General features: G+C 44.2%; 1 pseudogene; it reads right to left on the bottom strand.

Moving 5' to 3' along the window:
• Positions 1-12,667, bottom strand: part of LOC139385148 (activating signal cointegrator 1 complex subunit 3-like) — a 175,375-nt pseudogene extending 162,708 nt beyond the window's left edge.
• Positions 12,668-13,693: the final 1,026 nt, after the last annotated feature.

Below are 13,693 nucleotides of genomic sequence, written 5' to 3'. Positions count from 1 at the left end.
TCCATAGACTAACCACTTCTGGGAAAATTGGAAAACACTAAACAAACAACAACACAAAGAATTATCTATCCAAAATGGAGATGTATGGGTAAACCACTTCTCCAATCTTTTTGGCTCTATAACAAAGAATAACGAACAAAAACACCCGGCCTCACCCTACTAGAATCCGAAGTCAAATGTCTACTGTTTGCTGATGATCTGGTGCTTCTGTCACCAACCAAGGAGGGCCTACAGCAGCACATAGATCTTCTGCACAGATTCTGTCAGACCTGGGCCCTGACAGTAAATCTCAGTAAGACCAAAATAATGGTGTTCCAAAAAGGTCCAGTCGCCAGGACCACAAATACAAATTCCATCTAGACACTGTTGCCCTAGAGCACACATACAACTATAGATACCTTGGCCTAAACATCAGTGCCACAGGTAACTTCCACAAAGCTGTGAACGATCTGAGAGACAAGGCAAGAAGGGCATTCTATGCCATCAAAAGGAACATCAATTTCAACATACCAATTAGGATCTGGCTAAAAATACTTGAATCAGTCATAGAGCCCATTGCCCTTTACGGTTGTGAGGTCTGGGGTCCGCTCACCAACCAAGATTTCACAAAATGGGACAAACACCAAATTGAGACTCTGCATGCAGAATTCTGCAAAAATATCCTCCGTGTACAACGTAGAACACCAAATAATGCATGCAGAGCAGAATTAGGCCGATACCCACTAATTATCAAAATCCAGAAAAGAGACGTTGAATTCTACAACCACCTAGAAGGAAGCGATTCCCAAACCTTCCATAACAAAGCCATCACCTACAGAGAGATGAACCTGCTCTGCTCACAAACACAAACACACCCCACAGATCCCCAGGACAGCAGCACAATTAGACCCAACCAAATCATGAGAAAACAAAAAGATCATTACTTGACACATTGGAAAGAATTAACAAAAAAACAGAGCAAACTAGAATGCTATTTGGCCCTAAACAGAGAGTACACAGTGGCAGAATACCTGTCCACTGTGACTGACCCAAACTTAAGGAAAGCTTTGACCATGTACAAACTTAGTGAGCATAGCCTTGCTATTGAGAAAGGCCGCTGTAGACAGACCTGGCTCTCAAGAGAAGACAGGCTATGTGCACACTGCCCACAAAAGGAGGGGGAAACTGAGCGGCACTTCCTAACCTCCTGTCCAACGTATGACCATAGAGATACATATTTCCCTCAGATTACATAGATCCACAAAGAATTCGAAAACAAATCCAATTTTGATAAACTCCCATATGTACTGGGTGAAATTCCACAGTGTGCCATCACAGCAGCAAGATTTGTGACCTGTTGCCACAAGAAAAGGGCAACCAGTGAAGAACAAACACCATTGTAAATACAACCCATATTAATGCTTATTTATTTTCCCTTGTGTACTTTAACTATTTGTACATTGTTGTAACACTGTATATATACAGTGGGGCAAAAAAGTATTTAGTCAGCCACCAATTGTGCAACTTCTCCCACTTAAAAAGAAGAGAGGCCTGTAATATTCATCATAGGTACACTTCAACTATGACAGACAAAATGAGGACAATAAATCCAGATAATCACATTGTAGGATTTTTAATTAATGTATTTGCAAAAAAGTATTTGGTCAATAACAAAAGTTTATCTCAATACTTTGTTATATACCCTTTGTTGGCAATGACAGAGGTCAAACGTTTTCTGTAAGTCTTCACAAGGTTTTCACACACTGTTGCTGGGATTTTGTCCCATTCCTCCATGCAGATCTCCTCTAGAGCAGTGATGTTTTGGGGCTGTTGCTGGGCAACACGGACTTTCAACTCCCTCCAAAGATTTTCTATGGGGTTGAGATCTGGAGACTGGCTAGGCCACTCCAGGACCTTGAAATGCTTCTTACGAAGCCACTCCTTCGTTGCCCGGGCGGTGTGTTTGGGATCATTGTCATGCTGAAAGACCCAGCCACGTTTCATCTTCAATGCCCTTGCTGATGGAAGGAGGTTTTCACTCAAAATCTCACGATACATGGCCCCATTCATTCTTTCCTTTACACGGATCAGTCGTCCTGGTCCCTTTGCAGAAAAACATCCCCAAAGCATGATGTTTCCACCCCCATGCTTCACAGTAGGTATGGTGTTCTTTGGATGCAACTCAGCATTCTTTGTCCTCCAAACACGACAAGTTGAGTTTTTACCAAAAAGTTATATTTTGGTTTCATCAGACCATATGACATTCTTCCAATCTTCTTCTGGATCATCCAAATGCTCTCTAGCCAACTTCAGACGGGCCTGGACATGTACTGGCTTAAGCAGGGGGACACGTCTGGCACTGCAGGATTTGAGTCCCTGGCGGCGTAGTGCATTACTGATCGTAGACTTTGTTACTTTGGTCCCAGCTCTCTGCAGGTCACTCACTAGGTCCCCTGTGTGGTTCTGGGATTTTTGCTCACCGTTCTTGTGATCATTTTGACCCCACGGGGTGAGATCTTGCGTGGAGCCCCAGATCGAGGGAGATTATCAGTGGTCTTATATGTCTTCCATTTCCTAATAACTGCTCCCACAGTTGATTTCTTCAAACCAAGCTGCTTACCTATTGCAGATTCAGTCTTCCCAGCCTGGTGCAGGTCTACAATTTTGTTTCTGGTGTCCTTTGACAGCTCTTTGGTCTTGGCCATAGTGGAGTTTGGAGTGTGACTGTTTGAGGTTGTGGACAGGTGTCTTTTATACTGATAACAAGTTCAAACAGGTCCAATTAATACAGGTAACGAGTGGAGGACAGAGGAGCCTTTTAAAGAAGAAGTTCTGTGAGAGCCAGAAATCTTGCTTGTTTGTAGGTGACCAAATACTTATTTTCCACCATAATTTGCAAATAAATTAATTAAAAATCCTACAATGTGATTTTCTGGATTTTTTTTCTCATTTTGTCTGTCATAGTTGAAGTGTACCTATGATGAAAATTACAGGCCTCATCTTTTTAAGTTGGAGAACTTGCACAATTGGTGGCTGACTAAATACTTTTCCCCCACTGTGTGTGTGTGTATGTGTATGTGTATGTGTATATATATATATATATATATATATATATATATATATATATATATATATATATAATATGACATTAATATCTTTACTGTTTTGAAACTTCTGTATGTGTAACGTTTACTGTTCATTTTTATTGTTTATTTCACTTTATATATTATCTACCTCACTTGCTTTGGCAATGTTAACACATGTTTCCCATGCCAATAAAGCCCTTGAATTGAATTGAAAGAGATACAGAGATACAGAGAGAGAGAGATACACAGAGAGAGATACCGAGAGAGATACAGAGAGAGAGAGAGAGAGAGAGATACAGAGGGAGAGAGATACAGAGATATATATAGAGAGAGAGAGAGATACAGAGAGAAAGCGAGAGAGAGAGAGAGAGCAAGAGCGAAGCAGAGAGAAAAAGAGAGGGCAAGAAGGAGAGGAGCAGAGAGAGAGTAATAGAGGGGGAGACATCAGCTGGTGTGCTTAAGCCAAAAAACACTAAAGCAGTAAACAAACACATCCTATGGTTCAACCTCCATCCTCCCCTCCAAACACACGCATTCAGTGCCAAGACTGAGCACCTGGTAATTACCATGCCCAAAGTAAGTCTGGGCCTGAGACAGAATAATGCTGTGCCGCTTAGCCCCCCAAACACAGCCACCTGGCACTTAGCTGGCTGGGGACAGCAAAACAACAGTAAACCTGACTGGGAGGGAAACGATCACTGAGCAAGGAGCTGGCTAGCACAGGAGAGAAACATACAGTATTAACCATAGGGGGTGGAAATGATGTGTGCAACAGACACAATGAGTATGTTTACATGCCCAGTGTACAAAACATTAGGTGCAAAAAAATTAAGTATTATTTAAAAAAAAAAATGTAACCTTTATTAAACCAGGAAAGTCAGTTTAGAAAACAAATTCTTATTTACAATGACGGCCTACCCCAGTCAAACCCAGACAACGCTGGGCCAATTGTGCGCCGCCCTATGAGACTCCCAATCACGGCCGGATGTGATACTGCCTGGATTCAAACCAGGGACTGTAGTGACGCCTCTTGCACTGAGATGCAGTGCCTTAGACAGCTGCACAAGTCGGGAACACCTGCTCTTTCCATTATATAGACTGACCAGTTGAAAGCTATGATCCCTTATTGATGTCACATGTCAAATCCAATTCAAATCAGTGTACATCAAGGGGAGGAGACAGGTTCAAGATTTTTAAGTCTTGAGACATGGATTGTGTATGTGTGCCATTCAGAGAGTGAATGGGCAAGACAAAAGATTGAAGTGCCTTTGAACGGCGTTTGATAGTAGGTGCCGGGCGCACCAGTTAGAGTATGTCAAGAACTGTAACGCTGCTGGGTTTTTCACGCTCAACAGTTTCCTGTGTGTGTATCAAGAATGTTCCACCACCCAAAGGACATCCAGCCAACTTGACACAACTGTGGGAAGCATTGGAGTCAACGTGGGCCAGCATCCCTGTGGAACGCCTTCGACACCTTGGAAGTAAATGGAAGTAAGCACACGCTGAATAAAACACCTAGTTTCCTGAGCAATCTGGAATTATTAGGGCAACAGCTTAATCCGTGTTCCATCGGTGTAATTGATCTGCACATGTGCCAGCACCGGTAGCACAAGCCTCCCTCTTATGCACGAGTGACGTGAGTTTGGGAAAAACTGAAAATAAGCATCTTAAAAATACATTTCACATACAAACTATATACGTCCAAACTCAATCAGGCTTCACAAAAATAACATGGCCGTTGTGGTAGAATGTTTATTTTGATTACCGATTTTCTGCATTTATTTAAGTCCCATCAGGAAGCCTGACTTCAGATATGTCCATGTAAACATGATTATTAAGGAAATTGTTTATGTGCATGTAACTGTACTCAATGAGACAACATCAAAACCAACATAGTACCTGACATTAGAAGATATGAGCATTTTTGAATATATATAAAATATCCCTTTCTTTTTTTTTTGTTTAAATAAAGCTAAAAAACAACAAAATTGATCATTCAATTCATGCTTTTCAGTCTGCAGATGGATAAATGGATGGATAGTTTGATGGAAAGAGAAACTTTGCTCTTTTGCTTTTCCACATCCTCTCTGGAGACTTGGCTAGCCACCGCGGTAGAGGAGCCAAACAACAGATGCACTTTGATGATGTCAGGTGACAGGTCAGCCAGGTCCTTTGTGAAGGGTAGTCTGTTTCTCTAAATGCTGGGTCTTGGTTTTATTCCTTTCCCTCTCAGTGACTGGAGGGTCGTTCCATGCCGTTTCAGAAAGCAATGACACCCACAATCTCTGATTGTTCTGAAATCATTTCTGTCATTTGAAATAGATAAGATTTGGCATGGGGGGGGGGGGGGGGGGGGGGTTTGACAATTTCTTTGGAATCCTCATGTCTTAGGTTATGTACTATATTTACTGAATTTGGGTGCAATCAATTAGCTTAATTTCTCAGAGATAATGTTGCAGGGGGCCTCCCGAGTGGCGCAGCGGTCTAAGGCGTCACTACAGACCCGAGTTTGTTCCCAGGCTATGTCACAGCCGGCCGCGACTGAGAGACGGCGCACTATTGGCCCAGTGTTGTCCGAGTTAGGAGAGGGTTTGGCCGGCCGGGATGTCCTTGTCCCATCGCGCTCTAGCGACTCCTTGTGGCGGGCTGGTCGCATGCACGCTGACTGCGGTCGCCAGCTGTACGGCGTCTCCGCCGACACATTGGTGCGACTGTCTACCGGGTTAAGCGAGCAGTGTGTCAAGAAGCAGTGTGGCTTGGCAGGGTCGTGTTTCGGAGGAGGCATGACTCTCGACCTTCGCCTTTCCCGAGTCCGTACGGGAGTTTCAGCGATGGGACAAGACTAACTACCAATTGGATATCATAAAATGATCTGTAACCTTCTGTTTCTTACAACATAATTGATTTCAGAACAATCTGAGGTGGTGGGTGTCGAAAACCTTGTGCTTTTTGGAGGTGAAATGACCCTGGGACTGTGTTGATATTGTTGGTCTGTTTTTCCCCTGCTGCCCTGAGAAAATATATTTTTTATGGGCACTCATGAATTCTGTCCTTGAAGTTCATTGGATCCTCTCAGCCTGGAAGGGAAGGTGAGGAGGACAGAGAAGTCCGCTGGGAGTGAGAGAATTTTCCCCTCAGAAGGAAGGAGCTCACAGACCTAACCACCCTGAAGCCATTTTTTTTTACCTTTAAGCCTGGATGAGGCTGAGACATTAGGTGAACTGTGAACCATAGATTGTTCTGGAAAACGCATAGGCTACAACAAGCTTTCAGGAAGACAGGCAACTATCAGTGTCCACATAGAGCACTGGTTATAATACAAAATGTTGAATGAGACTGCCAATACAAGCAGCACACCTGCATACAGTAGGATTTACAGCGGTCATGAATATAATAACTCAATATTCTGGTGCTTTAATGGAGCTTCAGCTCTCTTCACAAAAAACTAAAACATACCTTTATTGCAGCAAATGTCATCATTCCAGGGGTACAAATGAGAGGTAATAAAATAAAAAGCGGGGGTTTATCCTCTGTCACATGTAATGGTACAGAGTCTTTAAACTTTGCTGTTGAATTTGGAGTCACACACAGAGAGGAGGGCACACACACAAAGGGCACTCCACATCGAAAGATGTCAGTAGGAGAGTTGGCTTCCAAATGTCAGCTACGTGAAGAACATTAGAAGAGAATGTAGACTCAGGTATTAGTAAAACCTACACTCTGCTGTGGAGAGAAGGAAAGAGAAGGGAGGGAGAGGGACTCAAGAGGACAGAAAGAGGCACTGTCTAATTCATAAGTGAAAGTTATGGATGAAATCTCATTGCCAGAGGTCTCAGCATGTGGCCGGCAGAGCATGTGGCCTAAGGGGCACTCTAACCCTGACCTTTAACTGCTAACAGACAAGCACGCAGACACACACCTCTTCTAGACTGGATGCTGGATAACAGAGAGCCACTAATAAATTATATTAATTAAATGTGTGTGGCGACCTTGTGTTTTTGTGGGCTGCAGGGGAGCGAGGGAGAGAGAGAACGACTCTAAATTAAGCACCTGTATAAGAGAGATGGGAGCTCTGCCCAGAGCCTCATCAATCCATCCTTCCTCTCCTCTGTCACAACCTGGCATCTATCCTTCTGTGTAAGTGTGTTATTTTCTTGTGGAAGAAGTGAACATGTCTCAATAACACCATGGCTCAGCACAGACTAAGTGCTGCCTTAATTGCCTGTTGTTGCCCAGTACTTCTGGCTAGTCTTGATTCATTGGTAACGGTGCAAATCCTTTCCACATACACTAAACCCAAGGTCTTTCCACCCTCTAAAAACCTGAGAGAATCTCAGACATTAAACATTGAACCTGAACACTGTTTCACTTATTGTGTGTGGCATACTGCACAATACCGCAGCCTTTATCCCGGTGTGTATGTCAGGCATACTGCAGCCTTTATCCTGGTGTGCATGTCAGGCATACCGCAGCCTTTATCCTGGTGCGTATGTCAGGCATACCGCAGCCTTTATCCTGGTGCGTATGTCAGGCATACCGCAGCCTTTATCCTGGTGTGTATGTCAGGCATACCGCAGCCTTTATCCTGGTGTGCAGTAAAGTCTTCCTCCTCTCTTACAAGGTTAAGGTCAGAGCTCCAGATCTCTCCAAACTCCAGATCTCTCCAGACATGTACCACGTCAACCTCACACCGACACACTAAAGGCCAAGGTTGACCTGCCGTGGAGACGAGGTCCAAAGTGGATGTGGTCTGAACCGGGGTTTAAACCCCAGAGGCCAGCTGGCTAAGGTCAAGGAATAACTGAGGTTTGGGTCGGCACAATAGTGTGGAAAGGGTAAAGGTGGTGTGAGAGAGGGCTGCTCACCTCGTTCTGCAGCTCGTCGTCACTCTTGGTGGAGGCCAGCATCTCAAACAGGGAGGTGCACAGTTCCTCAGGGCTGGAGGAGATCATGTTGCCTCCGTTCAGGAACTTCTCCACCTCCCCCTCAGGTTTGGTCCCATCCCCAGAGCTCTGAGCCCCTCCCGGGCTTAGCCTGCCTCCATCCGCCTCTCCCCCATTACCCCAGAGGCCTTGATGGTTGTTGAGGAAGCTTTGGAAGTCCAGGCCTCCACCAGGGGTCTCGTCCTCAGGGCCCCCCGCCCAGGGCAGGGCCTCCTGGGGGTTCCAGGGTGTAACAGTCATAGGAGAAGGTGATGTTGCGTCTGAAGGCCGAGCCACGTTGAGGGGAGCGACAGGAGCTCTGGGAACAAAAAACTCCGCCACCTGTAAAACATGAATAAATAAATACATACATTATTACTTATTTAAATATTTATGTATTTATAATGCTCTAAGAAAAATATGATAGTAGAATAATAAAATACTAGGAAGAAAATGTACTTTTTTACATATTTTATTTTAAGTATGCCTATATATAGTCATAGTATTTTATTACAATTTGATTTGAGTATTTCAGTTGTAACCGAAAACCAAATTAGACTCCCCCCACCTGGGACTCTCCCAGAGGGGCCACAGCAGCACAGGAGGCGTCGGCTGCCGAGGAAGATCTGCTTGATGGCCCTTGTCTCCTCGTGACCTAAATATGCTGACACTGATGATGATCATTGTGATTATCAGAAAACCCACTACCATTACTATTACCATTAGTGATACCTAGCTGGCTACAGCAATGTGACATTTCTTGCTGCACTGCTATGTGCTCCAGCTGTATGTTCCAGCTGTATGCTCCAACTGTATGCTCCAGCTGTATGCTCCAGCTGTATGCTCCAACTGTATGCTCCAACTGTATGCTCCAACTGTATGCTCCAGCTGTATGCTCCAGCTGTATGCTCCAACTGTATGTTCCAGCTGTATGCTCCAGCTGTATGTTCCAGCTGTATGCTCCAACTGTATGTTCCAGCTGTATGCTCCAACTGTATGTTCCAACTGTATGTTCCAAGCAGTAAAACACTACCATTGTCTAGCACTGCTCCTCAGAGAAATGAAAGATGAAAAAGAGCACTTCCTAAAAGACACGTGTCCTCCCACCGTAGCTCTCTCATTTAGAGCTCTGTTTAATCAAGGGAATCAGGACTAATTGTCCAAAAGAGATGAGTGAGAGAGAGGAGAAAAAGAGAGAGAGAGAGCGCGAGAGAGAGAGATAAAGGGTGATACTTAGAGAGGCAGAGAGAAACGAATGAAAAGGATTTAAGCCAATTAAAATGGCCTAAAAGCATCTCACTCTCCACTGTGTGTGTCAGGGCACGATGGGTGCTTTTCATCGTCATTCTCAGTGGGCTCTGGAGCATTACTTTACTCTCTACGCTCTAGGTAGACAGACAGGCTAAGGGCACATTAAAAGGACCAAAGTTGCATGGTCAAGAACCTTTAGAAAATATCCCAAAAACGTGTTTATTATCGCAGAAGGCTCTTTAGCTTTTCAATGATGAGGACACAAAAAGAGTAGTGGCGAACAGAAGGCAAATAAATAGAACAAAATTGTCTTTTTCACAGGGTTTCAAGAAGGTAGGTAGGACATCATGTTTCTCTTGGTGAGCTCTTAGACAGCATTTCAAAGTAGAAATCCTGCCTGCACAACATGGTTTCAGTGACCTACTGCATGTGTCTATTGTTAGAATGTACTGTAGTATCTACTAAAACACCTCAGCTAAGGAACCTGCATCAAGCTCTACACTATATTACTCATCTTTCAGAGACACTGACCCTGGCCTGATATGCATGAGTCATTGGACAGAGACACACCCCCAGGCAGCCAGCCTCCACTAGCTGTCCTGAGCTCTTGATCCTCCACACACACATGTAGCTGCTGTTAGAACCCCAGGCTTGTTCTCAATTTGTCTTCCCTCAATTCTCCTCGCCACCTTCTCAAAACTAGTTGGAGGAGAAGGTCAGAGGGGAGGAACCTTGGATGTTTTCCTCTAATGTGTATTGAGAAGGAGGTGAGGAGAGGGGACGTGAGGAATCAAGGATAGACAAATTGAGAGAGCCTCAAAGATGCCTTCTTGTGTGTCTGGCCTCAGTTTCTTCCGGTACACTACAGAGGTGCTCCACACGGGGAGAGTCCACTCTCTGCTGCACTCCACTGATATCTATCAGGGATGCAGTGGGATTAGGGGACGGATCCCTAAACAGGCAGTATAGGGTGTGTGATCTCCCAACAGGCAGTATGGGGTGTGTGATCCCCAACAGGCAGTATGGAGTGTGTGATCTCCCAACAGGCAGTATGGGGTGTGTGATCTCCCAACAGGCAGTATGGGGTGTGTGATCCCCCAACAGGCAGTATGGGGTGTGTGATCCCCCAACAGGCAGTATGGGGTGTGTGATCTCCCAACAGGCAGTATGGGGTGTGTGATCTCCCAACAGGCAGTATGGGGTGTGTGATCTCCCAACAGGCAGTATGGGGTGTGTGATCCCCCAACAGGCAGTATGGGGTGTGTGATCCCCCAACAGGCAGTATGGGGTGTGTGATCCTCCAACAGGCAGTATGGGGTGTGTGATCTCCCAACAGGCAATATGGGGTGTGTGATCTCCCAACAGGCAGTATGGGGTGTGTGATCCCCCAACAGGCAGTATGGGGTGTGTGATCTCCCAACAGGCAGTATGGGGTGTGTGATCCCCCAACAGGCAGTATGGGGTGTGTGATCCTCCAACAGGCAGTATGGGGTGTGTGTTCTCCCAACAGGCAGTATAGGGTGTGTGATCCCCCAACAGGCAGTATCAGAATAGTAATAAGAGCAGTAGGAGAAGGACCTGTGTTGCACCACTGTACAACTTCGGGAGGAATTGTGGGGGATTTGCATCTAATCTAATTATAAGTCACATCAGGAAGCCGTTGTGGGGCGATAGAGAACTGATGCACATTATGACAGCGAGGAAATATAATACATTTAATTGCGGCCCTCCAGACCTCAGTGAAGACCAAATGCAGCCCCCGGGGCAAAATTAGTTTGACAACCCTGGCTTAGAGTGAATATCATCCAGGACAATGAGTTGATTACCTATCAGTGTTTACCCTATATTAATTCAGTAGCGGCACTCCATTGGATGGGCAACCCCATGATTCAGCCTATTTAAAGCTGCCGTGCAACATAAGCTGGTCTAAAGGTTATAATGCTTTTAAAGAGAAAATTACATTTCAGATGGTGTCTACAAAACAACAACTGTCTTTGCCACCACTGATTCGAATAGTCCTCGGGAAAACACTGCCTATTTAGCCTCACAGATATGATAACATTAGAATGGTGCTGTATGACTGAAAGTGCATCCCTGGCAGTCCAGCGAGTTGATTACCTATCTGCTTGGCAGCCTTTAGGATGCTCTTCAGCTCCTGTGCTGCAGCCTGCTGCTCTGCCTTCTCCAGGTGCTGAGTGAAGAACTGGACTATCTTCTGCCATGTCAGGCCCTCTCTGGAGAACAGCTCCTGCCTCTTCAGACGCTTGGTCTAACATAAGACAGACAGCAAGGGCATAAAGTTACACAGAATTATTATGAAACTATATAGTCTGATATTGGATGCACACAGTGACTTCTCTCTGCATATCCCTCTCCATCACACACAGCAGAGGGTAATTCTAAGTCCTTTTCATAACTCAAAGACATAGTGCAGCAGTATACGCTAAGTTCCTTGCATAGCGAGCAAATTTGAAATAAGCCTTTCCTTTAGCATTGGGTATTAATGCTCATCAGGTCAGGGGGTTCAGTGCAAGGAGGGCCGGCAGCAGTATTAACACCATGCCTTTATTACAATCAGCACTTCCATGTCCTCTAAAACTAAAGAATTTTAACTGGAGCTCTGATAATCTCCCAGCGACCCTCATTAGTCCCTCTTTTCCCTCAAGCAGCAGTTTTCACACTGTGGAGGATTTAGCTCTGGGAAAACAGGGCCAGAGGTGGTGGTCTGAGGACCAGGCCCAATTTCCTCCTAAGTTGAGTATCTCAATACACACCAACAACTTAACAAGCCCCCGATCAGAATGAGAGAGGAGAAATTAGGGGGAGGCAAAGATTAGAATATATTTTGAAACGAGAGAGAGAGAGGATTAAAGAAGATAACAGGATAAGAGAGGTAGCATGGTAAATGGGAGAGAGCTGAAGAAAGTGATATCAAGGAGGGAAGTGAGTGAAAAGCACTACAAGTAGCCTGTGTTCACAACAGCCCAAAGCATCCTCCTCAATTAGCTTAATACTGTGATTTTAATACTGTGATAATACTGTGATTTTATTGCAATTCGATGTTCCAAACCCATTTCTCACCCAATGTCTTCTGCAGATGTTCAAGAGAGAGCAATGAGAAAGTGAGTTTTTATCATGGGCATAAGTGATGAAAACAAATTGGCTCCCTATTTAAAAATATTGATAACAAGCTTTTCAGGAAAAATGCTAGAGTTTTGGTGCTGGTACAGCCGACTACCAATAAAATAATATTGTGATATTGTTAAATCGCGATAGTGTCCCATCACAATGGTTAGTCGGATATGGTCTGTAATGTAAATTGCTTTGGGTTAGCCTTACCTTCAGATCATATACTTCTTCAGAGAAGTCTTCCTGCTTGCTGACAGTAGAGAATGAGCGCAGGCCGCTGGTGAACCGGGGCGGAGACATTGGTTGCCTACCACTCTGTGGTCCATAAGATGCTACCAAACACAAGTCTTTTCTCTGATCTGAAAGTAACAAAATATTCACACATACGCTATTAAATCAATAGCGGAGTAAACAAAACAATACATTTTCCCTCACCACCAACAAAGACACTAGATTTGTTTTCAATTGGAAGATAAGGTTACATAGATGCTGTCACATAACTGTGTATTGGGTAACCAATTTAGGTAACTTAGCTAAATGCTTGGTCTGACAGTCAGCCTGTCAACTCCACTGACAGCTAGCTAACGTTAGTAAACTCTGGCTAGCATCATCACTTAGTTAGCTAGCTCAGCTGACAATGCATGTCGTGGGTAATAACAATACAGCCTCTTTCCAAAATGAGTCTTTGAAAGAAATGCTGTAATCTCAATGTCAACAACGTGATTTTGTTAATATGAATAGAATAGTTAACGTGAGCTAACTAGCAAGCTTAGCGCAGTGGGAGGGAGACCAAATGGAGAGACTTGCGTTAGTTAGCTGCTCAATTTAACACGTCTCCCGATACAATGGCCACAAATGCAGGACAGTATGGTACATCATCACAATAATACCAACAAAGGGCGTAAGGATAATTATACCTGTACTCGCAACGACAGAAAGGACTTAATACACACGTTTCTACACTGTCAGAAGCGTTTACGTCAGATGTTCTGTCAAAGGTGGAGTAGTGGGTATTGTAGTACGCGTATAAATACTTGCAGGCCTGTAGACATGGAAAGGACTACAATATCTATATTAATTGATAAAAGAAGCAAGCCAGCAGTAATCGATTTGTGAGAGAGAAATCAGCGAGCTACAGGTATTTATGACAATTATCTTTGCCTATAGTATCATCAAAGATATTCATAACTAACTAATTTGTGAAAATATTTTTGTTCACATGTATAATTTTTGGGGGTGTGAAAAGGGTCCTTGCGTTGAAAAGTCTGGGAACCCCTGGTGTAGGGGAATAATTTAAGAATGTATTACAGCTTTCTGACTATGAGT

The sequence above is a fragment of the Oncorhynchus clarkii genome, chromosome 3 (genome assembly GCF_045791955.1).
Source record: "Oncorhynchus clarkii lewisi isolate Uvic-CL-2024 chromosome 3, UVic_Ocla_1.0, whole genome shotgun sequence".
NCBI classification, from domain to species: Eukaryota; Metazoa; Chordata; class Actinopteri; order Salmoniformes; family Salmonidae; genus Oncorhynchus; species Oncorhynchus clarkii.
This window is presented reverse-complemented; position numbering and strand designations above follow the sequence as displayed.